Source organism: Rhineura floridana, chromosome 10 (assembly GCF_030035675.1).
Source record: "Rhineura floridana isolate rRhiFlo1 chromosome 10, rRhiFlo1.hap2, whole genome shotgun sequence".
Taxonomy (NCBI): Eukaryota; Metazoa; Chordata; class Lepidosauria; order Squamata; family Rhineuridae; genus Rhineura; species Rhineura floridana.
In genome coordinates, this window is record NC_084489.1 from 5,267,677 (window position 1) to 5,274,705 (window position 7,029).

Below are 7,029 nucleotides of genomic sequence, written 5' to 3' on the forward strand. Positions count from 1 at the left end.
TTTCCTCCTTAATATTTAGAATGTCTGTGAATATTCTATGACAGCACAGCTAACATCACAGTTAAATCATAATGGATCTTACAGGTAAAGCAACAGTAGGTTTGCTTGTTCAGCAGCATCCCAAAGTCTGAGACCTTTTCATCCTTCCCTTTCTTTCTTTCTTTCTTTCTTTCTTTCTTTCTTTCTTTCTTTCTTTCTTTCTTTCTTTCTTTCTTTCTTTCTTTCTTTCTTTCTTTCTTTCTTTCTGTGCCCCACTTAATTTGTTTCTTTCCCCTTCTTCCTCTGGCTTCATCCTACTTCCTTTGTCTTTTTCTCCTGTTCCTATCATTCACATACACATGGTTGCTCACCCTCATCCCCCTCTAACCTCCCTCAACCTCCTGCTGCTTTCCTGTGATGACTGCTGCTGGACTGCTACACATATTGGCTGAACCCAAGCGGCAGACTCAGCATGGTATGACACTTGTGGCTTAGTAGGCTGGCTTGTCAGTGAGTGAATGAACAAGCAGGAAGGTGAGTGGGTGGGCAGACTGTCTAGAACAGTGGTTCTCAACCTGGGGGCCATGACCCCCAGGGGGGCCACAAAGTAATCCAGAGGGGCCATGAACAGTAAAGAAATGAATTATTATTATTTTTTGAAAAAGTCTTCATTCCCTGGACACTGCCACTGCAGATGACACCTCCCCCTTGCTCCAAATGAGAGGGAAGGCCTTTTGCTGAAGAGGCAGAGCATCTTTCAGGCACGCGAAAGGCAGGCAGCAGCCTATAAAACATGTGGCTGATACACAAGGATGCTGAGGGTGGAGCTACCAGGAAGAAGAGAGGATTACTATCACCAACTCCCATCTCCTCGCATTGCTGCTGCTGCTGACAACACCCTTACTCAGAACAAGAGGGCTTTTTGTGAAACAAAAAGAAGCAAGGCTGCAAGGAAAGGCTGTCTTTCCCCTTCCTTCCTCGTAGCCTGCCAGCCTGCCTTTCACTCCTACTTCACTGCCACCTCCTTTTAAAATTTTAAAACTTGCTGCCCCCCCATCTCTGAGACTAAGTGTGTGTGCCAGTGTCCCCCCTTTCTTCCACCTACACTCCTCCCCCCCCATCTGTCTCTCCAAGATGCTGTGGCAGTTCAGGGCATTCCCCCTCCTGCCTGCACAAATGCATGCATGCATGCCTGCAGGTGCTTGCAGGAGGAGCAGGTGTGTTTGTGTGTGTGCATGTCCTGATCTGTCTTCTGCTCCACTCTCATTCCACAAGTGCACACTAACCAAGTCATCAATTCTGATCATCATCCCAAGGCCTAAAAGCACTAACCCCCCTACTCAATTTGTCAACCTATTTGTCTTCACAATCTAGCATCCCCACCACTACCATGGCGCTGCTTCTTTATTATTATTATTATTATTATTATTATTATTATTAAACAGCTGAGCAGGTTGGCTGAGGCTGGGGTCCACATACTGTAGCTGAAATGTATTTATTTATTTATTTATTATTGCATTTATATCCCACCTTTCTTTCAAGTTGCTCAAGGTGGTGCACGAGGTTCCCTCCCTTTCCATTTTATCCTTACACCAATCCTGTGAGAGAGGTCAGACAGAGAGACTGTGTCTGGCCCAAGGTCACCCAGTGGGCTTCATGGCTGGGTGGGGATTTGAACCTGGATCTTAATCGACACTGTAACCCACTGGTGTTGGGAGACAGGACTGTACATCTTCAGACTGTGTGTGTGGAGGGAGGAGAATACTAATTTGATGAACCTTTGCATTAAGAAAAGAAAGCAACACCTCCCTATCGTAAGGGAGCTTTTATGGAAAGGGATATTTGGAGATATGATTTTGCCACACACCATTTTTTCAGTTAACAGAGGCTAAAATTACAATTAGCATTGCGGGGGGCCACATTTTTTGAGCTTATAAAGGGGGTCCTGTACTCATAAAGGTTGGGAACCACTGGTCTAGAAGGTATGCTGACACTGCTGCATCATTCTTCCTCTTTCTTACCTAACGTGTGTGGCCATGGTGCTCTGCTCCCTTTTTTGAGGCCAATTGGAGATTGCAGTACAGCACAGCAACAGTGCCCTCTCAGTTGTAAGCAGAAAAGGAGGGGGTATCAGGGCAGGGAAGAGCAGAGTGGAGTGCTGCCATTGTTATGGTGGCAGGTCAACCGCAGGCCAAAGATTTGGGATGCTTACCCAGACCAGTCCCTAATGCCAAGAATCCCAGGGCCCAAACCTGGAAAAATGGGGAAACTGCTAGACAGACAAATAGCGATAAGATTGGACTAATTAAACAGAACTAAACATTTTTTTATTTTCCTTGGAATTTTCCCACTCTCACATAATTTAATTTATAGCTTTTCTGTAAAATGCACAAACCTGAGTGAAATTGTGATTCAATTAATGCTGCTTGGATAAATAACCCTTTATCTTATGCATTTCACAGGACACTTTATTGCAGTTATTAACAAAAAACTTGCCTAGGGAATATGCATAAAATCAGCAGTCTCAGTTTCTGGTTCTTAAAGACATCATCAAAATGATAACATCTTGTTACTGCCACTAACTATTCTGTCTTCCAGTGACAGACCATACTGCATCTTTTATTTATGATCTGAGCTTTTGGCTGCTTCTTGGCATTCCTGCAAGCCACAGAAAACTGTTGCAAGTCTCATCAGAAGAAGTGAAAGTCAAGACTGTAAGTGAATGAATAACAAAAAAGGTGCCCTCTTCTGAATGCAGTTATGGCATTGAAACACATTTTAAAGCTTAGTAAGGCAATTATCTTCAAATTATGGGAAATCTCATCCTTTTAAAAATACAGAATTATTCACACAACCTGTATAGGAGCTGCAACAATAAGAAGGTAAAGTTACACATGTGGATGTACTGTTGTAAAAAAAAATGAAACTGCTTGGTTTGTGAATAGTTAACAGTAGGTAGGGAGAAGGATTGGCACTTCTAATTGAAGGCTGGGAGATGCCATGTACAGGGGCCTTTCCGTTGGTAGTTTGAGAAGAAACAGCTTGTTTGATACTGTTACTAAAGAGGTGATCAGGTGCCTTATGAGGTTTTCCATTACGTCAGTGTAATCAAACAGGTCAAGCGGTGATAAGTCTTTTAATAGATGTCCCATTTTAACTCATTCATCCTTAGTAAGACCAATGGAATGTCAGATTGTCAGAGAGACTGTCATGACTGGGTTAAGGCATCTAACTGAACTGTATAAAAAGGGAGGCACAGTATGACTGAGAGGGACTCAGAGTCTGTGAGGGAAAACTGAGGGTGAAGAAGAGAGGCTGAAGGAAGCCTGAACAGAGCTGGGAGCAGCAGCAGTGTCAACAGCAACCGTCAGAGGAAGCAAGTGAAGCCAGAGTGAAGTGGGGAGTTCCTCATGGCAGCGGGAAGCTGTTCGAGGCACAAGAAGCTGGAATGTCCAGGCGGAAATGAATCTTCCTGACAAAAGGAAGATTTCAGGTGGAGTCCTCTGTAAAGACTGTGCATCAACTGGGAAGGAGAATGTAAGGGCTATTGGCTTAGAAGGGAAGAGAACTAGTCTGAGGAAAGAGATACCTAATGTATCATTTTAATGCCAATATGAAAAGTTGATCTCTAACCTGCAGTTGACGCTATTATATGTTATAAATAAGTTTTAAGACATATAAATAAGATTTAAGAAAGTATATATTTATTTTAATTTTACATTTCTGTCTTCTAGTGTGTTGGTCCCATGCCTAATTCCAGCTGCTCTGTGCCTATGTGTATGTACAGGTATGTATATCAATACCTAAGCCCTTCTTGGCTTATTGAAGCTTGCCAAGGGGGGATGACCGAGGCAGATCCATGGTGTGGTCAGTGCATCTTTGCATGAGGGAGTGGTCCCAGCCATGCTGAAAGAGGTAGTGATCCAACCACTCCTGAAAAAGCCCACCCTGGACCCACTGCACAACTACCGCCTGGTTGCAAATGCTCCCTTTTTAGGGAAGGTGATTTAGGGAGGGTTGTGGCACAATTGCAAGTAGTCTAAATTTTAGATTTCATCTAAAATAAATTATCTTGACCCATTCCAATCTGGGTTCAGGCCTGGTTATGGGACTGAATTGGCTTTGGTTGCCCTTTATTGGGAGAAGGACAAGGGGAGTGCAACCCTGTTATTCTTACTTGATCTCTCAGTGGTTTTTGATACCATTGACCATGGTTTCCTTCTGAGCCAACTTGGTGAGATGGATATTGGAGGCACTGTTTTACAGTGGTTCTGTTTCTCTCTCCAGGGTCGTTTTCAGATAATAGTAATGGGCAATTGTCTTTTGGCCCCCTGGCAATTGTGCTGTGTGTGCTGTCATGAACCATTCCCGGTTCAGTTTCAGGACTCAGTTCCCAAACACAGGGCAATTGATCCTGGCAAGGCACAAACCCATGCCTCCCTTACTAGGGCAGAGTAAACCAACACCAACCCTGCAAGGTAGGTAGACTGCCACCACCCCTTAATCCTGGTCACCCACTCTGGGCCAAGGGGAAACCCAAAGTGCCAGAAATAGACCTGCCAGAAGACAAGAGCCAAAGGTGCACTCCTTGTCCTGGAGCCTTCGGCAAAATATCCAGTTATACAGTAGTCTGCAGTTAAATGGCCAAGGTACTAGATTTAGAGCCAAATCTCCCCTGCAATGAACACACACTGGTAAATAAAAAGTAGCTTTATTAAATAAAATATAAGTGCACTAATATAACAGCAAAATAGTTCCTCAAAACCCACACCCCTGAGGGCCAGGTGAAATACAGAGAGTTACAGTCACAGACAAATATAACAAAACTGTCTAGCCTAACCTATACTTACAATAGAGGTAAACAGCAAACCACCTCATGGTTCCACATCTCCCCAGAGATGCATAGTCTAGATAGCAAATGCCCAACAACAGCCAGGAATTAATTAGCCAATCAGGGGGCTTTCTGATAATGAAACCTTCTAGAGCTGTCATGCCTAATGGTCACCACACACCAACCTTCCCAGGCCACTTGGCCTTGAAGTACTGGTCTCCACTGATAAGCAGGTGTTCTTGCTTATAGCAATGAACTAGCTTCAACTGTGAGAACTGCAAACTCATGGCCTTCACAGAGGCTCTATTTCAGACAAGATGTTTCCCCCACAATTCCTTGCCTAAGAACCATTTTTAGTTTTTAACATTTCAAACCGGGTGTTCTTAACAGATGCTGCAGCCATTTCTGATCTGGGATAGCCTGTCTACTGTTGTCCATGCACTGGTAACCTCCAGTCTGGATTACTGTAATGTGCTCTGTGTGGGGCTACTCTTGACGTTGGTCTGGAAGCTGCAGCTGGCGCAAAGTGCAGTGGCGCAACTGCTCCATGGGGCAAGGTATTGCCAACATGTTACCCTGCTGCTGAAAGAATTGCACTGGACCAAGTTTAAGGTTCTAGTTTTGGTGTACAAAGCTCTAAGCCACTTGAGTCCAGGATAACTGAAATATCTTCTTTACCCCTTATATACCCAGTCAATCACTGTGCTCTGCAGTGTGGGCCTCCTGCAGATACCATTTTACCAGGAGGTCTATTCTGCACAACATAGGAAGTGAACCTTTAGTGTTGTGGCATCTACACTTTGAAATTCTCTTCCTTTAAATATTAGATGGGCACCATCTCTGTTACCTTTTCAGCATCTATTGAAGACCTTCCTCTTTCAGCAAGCCTTTTAAGTAGAGACCTTACCCTAGTCTGTATCTGTGCTGGAATTGCTTTTTAAGAGATTTTTAAGAGGTTTTGTTTTAATATATTTTTAAAGATGTTTTGTTTTAAGATGTCTTGAAGTCTTTGTTTTTAAGATGTTTTAAAGTGCTTGTAGTGTTTTTGCTCGCCACCCTGGGCTCCTTCTGGGAGAAAAGGTAGGATATACATTATACAATAAATCAGGGAATGTTTAGAATTTAATGACAGCAGAAGAAACTAAAGAGATAACATAAGCAGGCTTTGTTGCATAAGCTGTAAGTGGTGGAGATTCTGCTTGTGGTAATATAAAAGTGAAACAGTAAAATCGGGAGCCCATCACAGGTCCTCAAAATCAGTTCTTTATATAGAGAAATACATTCTGAGACATGTTGACTTTGTTCCCAAGGGGCACCTGTAAGCCTCCTGCCTTTGGTGCCTAGTTTTAGTGACGAGCAGATGAGATGATCAACATCTGCTTGGACTTTACCACATCTGACTGCAGGGCACTCACACAACTGAATGTTCCTCTACACAAACACATGTATAAATAAGGCTCTGTACACCACAAATTCAACGTTAAGGAGAAGGATTTAAAATTCTCCCTGACATGCTAGTTTCCCATATCTTTTTTGTGTAAAAGAACATAGCATCAGGGGTACCCTCATGTAGTGTCTGAAGTGGCACAATCCAGACACAGGTTTACCACTTAGCCTAGATTTATTTCTTAAACGTTTCTCTGGATTTTGTGAATTACATGTTGACTCTTGCCCTCCGGTGCTCTAACTTGTAGATGTAGAAGGGGCACACTTCAAATGTTCTGGAGACATTGGGCCCCAATATCTATCTGCAGTCTTGGCAACTAATCCATTACACTTTTTGTGTGACAAATGACCATGTTTTAAAAACTTCCACTAGGCATTCCACAGTCTAACTTGCCAGAAAACATTTAATCTCACCAAAATCATCTATGCATCATTTAAGCCAACCACCTACCCTATACATCCATACAGTAAAACAAGGGAGATCTCGCTATTCTTCTATTTAATAGTGCTGCAGTTCTTTTTATGGAAACAAAGAATTTCACTTTCAAAATGTCCTAAAGAAGCATTGCCTGAGATATATAACCAGACTTGTGAAACATTTTCCCTATTAGGAGATAACAAGCCTTTCAAAGAAAAAGGGAGAGGATGGGACTCTTCACAAGTAACAAGACTTCAATTCATATGTTAAACAGAGCTTTATTCTTCAGTTGCTGGCAAAAGACATTCCAAAAGACAATGAGAGAACTCTGTAATGTGGGAACAAGTTAACTACA